This window comes from Argopecten irradians, chromosome 12 (assembly GCF_041381155.1).
Source record: "Argopecten irradians isolate NY chromosome 12, Ai_NY, whole genome shotgun sequence".
NCBI classification, from domain to species: domain Eukaryota; kingdom Metazoa; phylum Mollusca; class Bivalvia; order Pectinida; family Pectinidae; genus Argopecten; species Argopecten irradians.
The window spans coordinates 10,180,365-10,193,200 of record NC_091145.1 but is presented as its reverse complement, the minus strand read 5'-3'; positions in this window follow the sequence as shown (position 1 = coordinate 10,193,200).

Genomic DNA, 12,836 nt, shown 5'->3' with positions numbered 1-12,836 from the left:
AAATAGTTTTTGTGGCACCCATATTTATTTTTGGGAGATGACAATATAATTATGAAATTTTCACGCCTGAATAATTTATAATTTCAACAGTCTGAAATAGTTTGGCCTGATATATCATCCATGTCAATTGTAAATGCCAAGCTAATTAAGCGTATCTATAGTTTTTGGATACCGAACACATTTTTATATTTGACATTTCTGACAAATTGCCCGAAGTCTTGTTGTAAACGATAAAATTACACCACAATGTTAAATTTAAATCTACAAATTGTGCCAGATTTTAGTTTATACAGTAAATACAGACTCTGTATTGTGTAGATATATACAGCTGAGGGTAAGAGGTTAAGTTTTACAGGTAATCTGTTACCTGTACTGACTGCAGTGTTCAGATCTGGTAATCCGACGTGTTTCTGATGTATCGATCTCCCCACTAACCCTTGACACAGCTGACACAAGCAAAGTCATTCACATACGGACAAAGAAAATCATTGAGCCTTATCTCCACAACGTAAAAAACTTTTAATATCTTTAAAAGAAATCTCAATTCACAGTTGATCAGAAAATGTAATCAAATGTTTTTTAATGCATTTTTTATTTCCTATATATTCTTCAATAAAGTGTTATTTTACCAATAAAGAGAAAGCATATCTAAGTTAAAATCAAGGTGTATTTTCTCTATTACACCATATGTCTAGTCGCTAGATTAAATCTATTACGCTACATGTCGTAAGCTGACCATATACACATGTATTGATTTCTGTGCATAAACACCTGAAATCTCGGGAGACCATACAATGATCCCGACGGATGACTTTTGCCACAAACACAACACTTTAAGCTGATTTGTTGATCAATGAGCACTTTATAGGGAATACCTGGAGACAAAGACATCTTGCCATAATATGTCTCGTTTTTTAAGACATCTTGCCATAATATGTCTCGTTTTTTACACCAGCTAATCCTTTTACAATACAAAACCATTGCCATTTACTCACAGCTAATCCAATAATGACTAAACATTGAATCCTTTTTTTCCAAGTGTTTATTTATAAGCACTTCAGTTTCCAAAATCAATTGACTTCTATGCAAAATATATATGAAATATGACATAGAAATTAGAATATGAAAGAAGAGCATGGTTTCTTTTTATCTTCTTAATTGCTCTGTATACTCTTGATTGGAAGACTTGATGTAAAGTTTCATCCCTTAATGGAACAGCTTTTGTAATTTTCTAGCTATTTTGGAAGCCATGATCTAGATATAATAACTCTAATAATCTGTCATAGGTTTTTTTTAATTGCTCTGGTAATGCGGTACATTTGAAAGTCTATACATGTATATATATAGCACCCAGCTACTACACACAATGACGTCTGGTATCAGAATAATTTTGGAATAAAGTGTATAAATCAAATAGTGACATAGCTGTTTTGGTATCAAAAAGTATATTTTGGCATGATCATTTGGTTTTCTAGTGTTAAAGAGTTATATAAATTATACAGTCATTATGAAGGAAAATTGTTAGATCTTTGGTTTATTCATATAGAATTCAAATAGTTATTTTGTTTTTAGCGCAAATTAGTACACAATTAGCATCAATTATTTTGCAAGTAATATTGTAATAAATAACGATATTTTAAACAAACTTGCTAAAAAAATTTTTTTTCAATTCGTGGTTAATTTTATGCTTTACATACTTTAAACATCTGTGGGTATTTTTACATTCTATAACATGCCATCCACATTTTAAGTTGTGATGTTGGCTGATGGTTTTCCTCTGGGTACTCAGGACTTTACCCTGGCTGTTATAGGACATAAAACAATAAACAAATGAACAAACAAATCAACATTTACACCCAACACCCTATAGTGTCTGACTGTCACTTAATATTTCCTTCTGAAACGTAACTCTGGATTTCCTCCGCCACAAAATCCTCACAAATCCTTCATCCTAAAGACTTGAGCTGTTAATAGGATGTAAAACTATAACCAACCAAACAATCTTAAACCCTGGACATATATTTGAAGAGGAGAAAACCCTGGACATATATTTGGAGAGGAGAAAACCCTGGACATATATTTGAAGAGGAGAAAATGAGTGAAGTGATCCTGACACCATTGTTGTGGCTGGTGAGTCAGTGACACTGGAGAGTTTAGACTTACCTATGTTACACCTGTACAAACGACCCTGTTTGTACCTGTCAACGATTTATTACAAGTTTCAGGGGTTCCATACAAACACTCTATCTATTCTCCTATTCATCTTCTAAGTTATTAAGGAAATTGATACTTCCTTTTTAAGTTAATCTACAGGTATAAAGTGTCAACAAAAATATGACCCAACTTTAAGATTAACCCTCACCAGATAGCAGTGCATAACTGTATTTAAAGGTTTTCCACTGCTGAATCAAAATATAATTCATCAAGTTCTTAATATCTTCAGATTTCTTTTTCAAATAGATATATATTTTAACATAGAAATAAAAGATATCATTTTTTACATAAAATTTACAATCTTTCTTACATGTATTTACTTCAATTAACACTTTTTAGTTTCTTTCATCTCAAAATTGACCAGATCTCAGTTGCATAATCATACATAGATAGTATTGAGATGTATTCTGTATTTTCTGATTATTTTTCAGACAATATAAGTAAACATTCCAAGGAAAAATATTCTCAAATTCTATAACAATCATAGATAATCTTTTCTTGTAAGAGAGTCAGAGTTATCTCCCTTCAATAATATCAAACAACTTTTGGCAATTTTTTGATGACTGATGGAGTTACCTCCCTCTACCCATTCCTTTGGTTTTTCTGTTGCTGTATCTCTTTTCTTAAAGAAAAAACACTGAAATAATTTTTTACAAGGTAGAGATTTGCTACATTATAAGACTCTTTAATTAATCCTTTTAAGGATATCCTCCCAAAAGTATGACCTTTTAGGTTTGTATGAACCATGAGAAAAAATAATTGCTTTATGTTAAACATTTTATAAAAGATGTGTCCTTCCACTAAACCATATGCATATTTAAATAAATAAGAATTTATAATATTCACAATTATATCACTAACAATTTCCACCTTCTCTTACACTGTACATTTAATATTTTTTTACATTAAACTAAACATTCTTTTTTTACATTGAGACAAATTTTACTTCCATGGCTTATGAAGTTTCAAATGTAGATCTCTCAGTATATATGACTTTTTTATTGTGTTGGCACAACTGGATAAAATCCTATTAGCAAGGCTCCTGGAAGCCTGATACAAACGTGCCTTATGGAAAAAGGCTAACATTTTCATGAGTTTGCAACTTGTGAAAGTAGCTAACTATGAATGCCATATAATACAATACAATATGGAAAACCAACTTGTGAAAGTAGCTAACTATGAATGCCATATAAAGCAATACAATATGGAAAACCAAATTTTAGATTATCAATATGTGGAAGTACAGGACAGTGACCTTTTACAAATCTATGTATAAAGCATTTTAAGGTATAATTGTCTACAAATCTCTTAACGAAATCCAGAGCCTCGTGGACATGCAAACATATGTAAATTCATACACATTTTTTCAGTAAGTAGCATAAACTTTCACTAACAGTGAGTCATGTACATTACAAGCTCCATCACTGTATAAAATTAATCAAGAAAAGAGTTACCTTAAAAAACTTATTATCTGACCTTCCCCATGAGGTCAAGGTGAACAGTGATTTAAGGACAAGAAGGCACTGAACATTGGTTAATGTAGGTGCTTTATATTAGTACACTCTCAAGCTAAAGATTTGTCTTTTAATGTCTTCAATGCATTTGATATTATTGTGACCAAAACTGTATAAGAACCAGAGGAAATACTGTATTTACCTTAATCAGCGCCCCTCCTCTTTCCTGAGAAGAGTTGAATTGTATAAATGCCCCCATCCCATGGATTTAACAACGTTTTACAACATGTGATGCCTCTAACATCAGCCTTGTATCCTATATTACATGAACTTGAGAGCTTTTACATGTGAATGACTGACATGATAATGCGTCTCAAAGAATAAAAGAACATATGTATGTTTACTATAACAGATAACAAATTAATTGGACCATGAGTACAAAAAGATTTAAAATATGATTGACTTTTTTCGTCCACAACTTACATTTTGGTTCATTAATAAGTGCCCCCTTTGTTATAATTATTTAAACACCTGGGCGCTAATAACGGTGAATATGATAGATCCAATACAGCACATACCACTAGTTCGGACACAAAATGAGATAATATATACCTATAGCTAATATAACCAACCTTGCTAAATAACCTTGTATCAACCAAAATTTCATAAATTCTACAACCAAATAGTTTGTATGATTTTAATGTCCTATATATATATTAAAAACACTAGTCAGGGTTAAATTAAGGACATGCTAACCGTAAGGAGGGGAAAAGTCGGAGTACCCAGAGTCAAACCACTCTGGACAGTACCTGCCAACAGCCCAACATCAGATTTGAACTTGAAACCCAGAGGTTCAAGGACTGTTGGTTATATAAAATGTCAGAACATGCACACAGCAATTATTTGCCACCATAGCCCTATATCCCACTATATAATAAGGTTAAGTTTGTTCTCTCAAAAAGAATGAATGACCATGACAACGATTGTGCTTGGTAGACCCATTTTAACATATTTGTGTGGCCTGCGCTATGTTACTATGAAGGGAGTTCCTTATAAAACACAGGAAGCATTAACAACCAGGCATTTTTTATCAGGATCACACTATCACTTGTACATCACAGCCATGTGTAGACAGATAAGTGTCCGACAGGCAGATATATAAATAGTGGCAGTAAGAACTCTCCATTTTGTGTAATTTTCACATGTAAATATAGCACAACTTGGAAAGCCGGTTAGTGGCAAAATAATAAAATTATATCAAATTTCACAAATCCTAATGATAAAATTAATAATGCCCAGGCAATCTGGCAATGTAGAACTTACTGTATAACTACAGAGTAAAAACAAAGGGGGAAAATCAAGAACCTGCTAGCTTTAAGAATTAAGTTTATAAATTACCAGGAAAGTATTCACATTTGTTTGAGTAAATAAATGAACTATATAAATGTTGATATCTTTTTATTCCAGCTAAAAGGGAAAAAAATGTTACATTTAGTTCTTATTGTGACATCAACCTTGTCTCTCATTACCTGGTCAAGTAAAAACCTCTGAACTGCCTAAACTTTTATTAGCATACAATTGTGACCTTGAACTTTGTCGGGAATTGTGCGTGCAACCTTGTTTGAAACCTGCCAAAGGTGTGTGTATAACACATATCATGATCAATTCCATGTAAAGATCAATTGACCTGTGTAGTATCAAGGCAACCTCAACAACATTGCCATTTAGGGGAACGAATTAATTATATATTAGTGTTCCCGTATTCGACCCAATAAGCGCCCATGTCCCTATAAGAGCCCCTCTCCTTTTTGAGGCCACAATTTCAATTGCTCAGACAAAATTAAGACCGAAAATACACAAAACTGTTTAGATATGTAATAACTTTGTCATATTAGAAGCTTTTCATTTTTTCAATTTTTTAAACGCTTTGGGCGCTTATTGGGTATAATACGGTCACTCCAGTTCTCACAAAAACAGTTTAAGAAATATTCCACAGTATATTTGCAGAAAATTGATAATATTAATTGCCTGAACTGCAATATAATGGATATCTGTTATGTCAATTAACTAACATGACCCAATCTAGATGTAATTGACCTACCGTACATTTAGACAGGAATTAGGTCACAGTGATCCATTTATTATTTGACCTTGTTTTACACAGTAGTATAGTATGTGTCTATTTCTGGTAAAACTGGTAATAAGTTAGAGATTACAATACACTTTAACAACAGGAAGTAAAGAAATAAGGAAATTATCCTGCACTTCCTGTCTGTGCAAACTACTGTGTACATATTACATGTATGTATTCAGATGAAAATATCAAATGCTTATGCCTCCATATCTTGCCAATATCTATTTCCATAACATATGATCAAGAAAAAAAACTTATAGAAAAGAGCCGAATAATGAATGTTCTGTTAAAAGATTCAGAAGTGTTCAAATATTGCTTTAAAGAAAGGTGGCCGGGACGTCTATGAATCTGTGAAATAACACTGTTATTCAAGGCTGTCTGTCTTGTGGCCATTCTTTAAAATATTTTGAAAAACCAGAAATATCATTTTGTTCAGAATTACTTGAATTGTTTATAATTGTTTATATGTTAAGTAGTTAGGAATAAATGAGTAACGAACTAAGGTTTGAAACAATGAAGTCAGAGACTCTATTGGGACCTGCGGTGTCAGTTTTTCCACCATAAATAATTCAGTTACACATGAGAACAAACACAATAGGTCCTTCAAAGTGCCTTTGGATTAATACTCACAGAATTTTACAGGAAGTCAATAATCACAATAATTCTATACTTCCTTAGTGTTACTCGATTTAGATAATGCTGTGTCTGAAATGAAGTGTTTCAGATCTGAAGGTCCTATAGTTAGAGTAGCTATAGCTAGTGGTCAGAGTGACAATAAGCATAGGACAATGTGTTCATATACACTGCCATTGTTTCTTGCTGAATTGAAAATATCATACACACATATATAATATCATAATCATTACCTGATAATTTCATGTGTATATTGCAGGTGGCAGTCATGGTTATTATATGAGTTAAAGACATATGACAAAAGGAAAGTGTTGATGTTCATTTATAACAGCTACCACATAGCAGACAGGGCAAACATTCTTGTAAGACAGGTACTCCCTTATACAAAGCCAACAGAAAGTGTGTGAGCAATTAATTATCACCAACACTGTTTTCTGGTTGTGCAAAGAAATAAGACATTTGAGTAACTAGTTAAATTCCTTCAACATCTTTCCTGTGTTTAGAATTTTTTTTGCGGAACTGCTCTTTTGATTTACCTAGATTCAAGAACACGCCATCAACTGATGATACAAGCACTACAAGCGCCAGGTGGCAACGCTTTACTTTTGACTTATGATGGTGTCATTTGTTTCAAAATGATAATTTCATCATATATCTGCCATGCACTAATTTGTGTTAGTTTATTTTGCTCCTCTAAAAACTGCCTGTTGAGGAGGGGGCCTTTAACTAAACAAACCAATCCTAATGGTTAAATATCCCACTAGAGATTACACTCTGGCATCTCCCTATGATAAACTTTGCGACCTTAAATGAAGATCAGCATCATATATTCCAGCAAATCTGAGGTTTTCTTCTCGGGTGACTTTACATTTGCATTGATAGTATTTTACTAATTATTAAAGTATTAACTTAGAGAACAAACATCTAAAAGATGTAAGAATCACAACAATATTTCTATATTTTTATAACATCTCACAGTAAAGAAAATACCTCAAGAATGTTATTCACTATATATAAGACATATGAATTTATGGAATGTATTTTATCTATATATTGTCCTTTACTTATCTATATATATGTAGTTTGTTTAAAATTACGACCAAACCATCTGGCAATATCAACATGATAAGTCTAGTTCTATAACCACCAAATACAGTATTCACAGGGTCTCTGACCCAAACATAACTATATAAAAAATAGATATACATGTCAAAATGTATTCTTATTTTATTCTTTAGAGCTGTGTTTAAATACTCGAAAGTAGGCTTGCAACACATTGCCATATATACTTCAGTATTATATCTCATAAGTAGTTATGGCAAAATTGTTTTTGAAAAGTGTATAAATATTTTTATGAAAAAGTGATATATACGGTTAACCTTTCAGTTAAACTAGAGCTGTGTCTGGCCTCAACATTTTAAAAACATTTAATTGTAGTTATACAATACCGGAAAATGACTTTTTAGAGCTCTATTTCTTTCTCAATGCCCATATACCTGAGCTCTCGATAGAATGTTGTACCATACAAAAAACACAATGATAAGTTGATAATTTTCCTAATTCAAATTTTAATGTAAATCAATCAATGTAAATACTTTGCTTCTTGTCTTAAATTTTATAAAACACTGCAGTGTTGATATTTGGTTCCACATAATTTTGTTTTATTTCAGAATAACACCCCAATAATTAGGGGTGACGATCGCCTACGATTTTAACTATTACGATCGGGGAACACTTTTGCAGACTACAACACATTGCAATGACAAAATAATTGCGATAGTATAATTGGCCACAATGTCGTACATCTAGTGCAGCGTTGGTTTAGAGTTACTTCCCTTTCCTTGCTAGTGTCAGTAGCAACTCCAACACACTGACAATTATGATCGAGAACAATGTTAAAATGTTGGTCTACGTTTTTGACTGAACAGAATCGAAGAGGAATTTTATTGCATATTTACAACTCTGGGTTGCCAGTTCAAAAACCATGAGGCGGAATTGCCAGGTGTACTGAATGTGTATGTAGGTCAAATGTTTTCCATCGGGTATCTTGTTTTCTTCCACCTAGTTTTGTGTATGTAGGTCAAACGTTTTCCATCGGGTATTCTTGTTTTCTTCCACCTAGCTTGGCTGTTTGTATGATGTAAAACAAAATCAGGTTAACCCTTCCTTCATTTTGAAATATATAAATTCTTATCAGCATTTTTCAGAGATCTATTTTTTGCAGAAGTTAATTATCAAGGTTGAGTTCCACCGCTGACAAATGGTATTTTTTCACTGTCAAAAACAGGAGCAGACGATTTAGTATTTTTTCAGTAGCAAAAGTTACTTACTTTACACCATTACCACTTTTGAAAAGTTTGAGCTTCTCATATTAATTCAAGTTAAAATTACAAAAAATAATTAATTGCATCCCGAAAAAATTCCGCGGCACTATATCCTATATGGAATGAAGTACTGATTGCGCATGCACCAAAGGCAAAATAAATTATTTTATATTACTTTTTTCTGTTAATTAGCCATATATATATACACTTTTAAACACCAATTATTGTTCAAGTGATGAATATCATTTATGCTCTGTCGGCGGTGGAGCATCTTTAATTATCAAGATAGAGTTAACGTTATACTTAGTAAATCAATATACCAGTATAATGGTGCATTGTAAAGGGAAATCAATATTTGAAGACAGAGTAGAAGCTCTTTTTTTATCAAATGTGACTATTGACTTAAATGCAGTCCCATGTAAACTCATTCTGGTGGAGAATTCTAAGGTGTGTAAGAAGTTTGGCAAGGCATATAAGCCATGGTCTAACATATGGAAACATATCTGCAGATGGCAATGATATTGTTTTATCTATGTTGCTACCAACATCAACTTTGTGATGTACCTATAATTTATCATCATGTTTAATTTCTGCAGGATCATAATCATGGCTTGTCAAAGGCTCATCAGATCTGTTTAACCCGTGCCAAAACACAAATTAGATTTTGTAACACCAGCTATGATTTCTCTCTAGATCTCTTATTTATGTGCCATCCTAATAATGTAATCAAATCAACAGAACTTGTACAATGCATCAGATGACTTTTGGTTCTATAGTATTTCAAAAATAAAACTCTTTATATATACATCCATTCTATCAGAAAACCATAGGTACATTACTCTCCCTTAACTAATACAATACTGTTATAATTAGCCTTTAATTATAATGAAATCTACATGTTATAGATATGTTTTGAAAATTGGATATGTCTGTTTGTTTACATAGAGTATAATATCTATCTGACATAATGGTAGTTTTAAATTTCTTTCGATCACCTACAATATTTATTTGTATATTAACGCGACAAATCTAGCGTCTAAAGTATAATTGTAAAACTGAATGGTTTAGCCAGACGTAACCGTGTATCTGTATTTGCATTAAATCATAATGTATTTGCATTAAATCATAACTGCTAAACTTATCGGTCGTAATTTAAACTATAGATATGGCTATACAATGTAGTACACACTTAAGTGACATACAACGGAGTACACACTTAGGTGACAAAATTATACTATGTACTCACGGTGACAACGTAGACACTGCTTGTAGAGGCCCCAGATAAAATCACCACACTCATCACACCAGGTCGGATTAGACAGCTGCTGAAGATAGAACTCGTGGCCCTTCATTGTCAGTTCCCTCTGCTGTCCAAACCGGGACATCTCAATAGTTTCCCCGCCCAGTGACCCCGGCCTTGAGCAGTTGACGTCTTCCGGTGTAGACTCATTGCTAGAGGCCTTACGTCGAAATGGGAGAAAGCCCTGCATGAGAAAATTCTCCGAAAAGCTGACAACTTTTCTCTTGATGGCATCGAAAACATCGCTTGAGTTTTCATCTTGATACTGACCATTGGTCATCTGACCCGGTGCTACTGACCCTCTCTCCATTATATCAAAGTAGATCTCTTCAATGAAGGTCCGGGCCATGTGATTACCACACGAGCCTCTTACTGTAGGGACAACATCCGGCTTTTCTGCAATACACATTTGTATACACACATGAACGTCAAGAATATATAATATACTTATTTCATATCACATGTGTAAAATCATAGAAAATATTATTTTCATTTGTTTGGTTTAGATAATTATCACTTCTTTTCTTCATTTGATCATCAATGCTTGAAACTTTCTAATAAATCTTCTGGGATTATACATGCCATTAAAGATTGGATTTATTTTAAGTTTTTTTTTAATTCTCACACAACAGCATGATGTTTAAATAATTGTCAAAAGGTCTTATCAGTAGTAAATTAGTAATCAAGTGACAGTAAGGAAATGATATAGTCCTACTAATGTATAATGTCACCATCATGGACATTTTAAGCAACACATATTATATAACCTTGCTGAATTTGCAGGTTTGCTTGTCGGTTTATAATCAATACACTTCTATTTCACAATTTGTCTTAAATTTTCTTGTAGAACTGATTTACAACACTATTTCATAGAGAAGTTAGAACCTGCTGCAAACGGAAACATTAAACTTTCTTTGAAAATATATTGTGCAAATGTTATAAATTTTTGTTTAATATAGTTACAGGATCCATGTGAAGATTTCCAAGTTATCTTTTGATTAACTTTCACAAAATACACGCTGCAAATGGTAAATTTAGAATCTCTTGACATTTATCAATTCAGTGACAGTTGACAACATACTCTGACCAGCTGTATTAAAGTTTGGCCATTAACTCATAATTAACCATTTAAATATCATACGTAGAAATTATGTAGTACAAGTTTTATAATTAACTGAAGAAGTTATCAAATAATGAATTTTTTAAAAACTTAAATTGATCACATATGAAACATGTTTATACAACCTAGTCTACATGTTTTTCAGACTTACTTTAGACAGCCCCTCATGATCAGTTTATAAATTCTGGCCCAATGTGTCCTGTCAAGTGTGTATCTGTTGACAAAAAGTTTAATCCGTCAAATCAACCTGCTTCAATCATTGCCAGAACTTATCAACTTGTTAAATCCTGCAAGTAAATGACAATATGTCAGTCGTATCCCAGTGAAAGTTGTGGAAAGTAAAAAGTAGGTTGGTTTCATCAGCATCACATGGCGGCCATTACTGCTGATGCTGGGTTCACATCTTTGACGTAACAGAGGGTACTATCAACACTCAAAACGACGTGACACAGTTACACGGCTGACCTGTTTGATTTTAATTTCCTCATTTTCAGCCAATCGCACAAAGAACACGCTAGCATTAGTGAGTCAGTCGACCCCAATCCCAACTTCCGGTTGATGGAAGACGAGGGAAACCACGTTATCAAATGACAGATGCATAAATGAAGACTGTTCTATTTAAAACAATCAACAACCTGATTTTTATAATGCAACCAAAATCTTCATTTTATCAATGTATATTTCGTTGTTGGTGTGATGGTCATTTCAATTAATGAAGTAAATAATTGATACAAACCTTCGTTCCTTTTACTTTTCCTTTGTCGGCCATTGTTTTGCATCAGCAAACAATTCCACCTCCATGACAGAAGATTTCTAAGTCCACGCACTTCGTAGACTTGCACATGCCCGTGATCGTTGTAATTTTTCGGTGTGATTTAGGACTAGATAGTATCGAAAATCTCTGGTCATATGATCATATATTTAGATGTATCTAGATGCATTAATAACTGCTTAAATTAAACGGAAGCTTTAATTTAATGAGCATATGCACATGAATAAATTTGTTACTGTCTCCATATGATAGGCCATCCTCGATACTCCAGGGGTTCCGATCACTTACGATCTCTACACCCCTGGACTAACTCAAAGTGAAATTGAAGGCAGCTCAGCTGAAAATATTTGACCAATCACAGACCAGCAAAGATTTCCTTTGAAGACTACAGAGAGAGCGACGCCCAACTTCAAAGCCACATAGTCAATCACAGTGTACCGTTATACGGTTCTTTTGATGTACATCAAAGAACTAAATTACCTGTTCTGTTCTGTTGCCTCCAGTTTTACGACGAGATAGTCCAGGGGTGTAGAGATCGTAAGTGATCGGAAGCCCTACTGTCTCCATATGATAGGCTGACTCGAAACTGACGTCTGCCGCACCACCAAAATTTTAAGCAAACAAAACACGTTTGTTTATAATGATTTTCACGTGAATTAAAGTATCACAATTTGTGCGAAAAAAATAAGGGGAAAAAAATCAGAAATGGCAACTTTAATTTGGGGTTATAAACAAGATTTGGCTAAATCACTGTGCAAAGCATGTCAATTTCAGATTCCCCCCTTTGATTGTTAAAAATTAAAGGCCAAAAACAGCACCCTGGCACACACGTTGAGATTTGAAAAGACATTTTTAATCATAGCCCAGGAATAGAATGTATAGAAT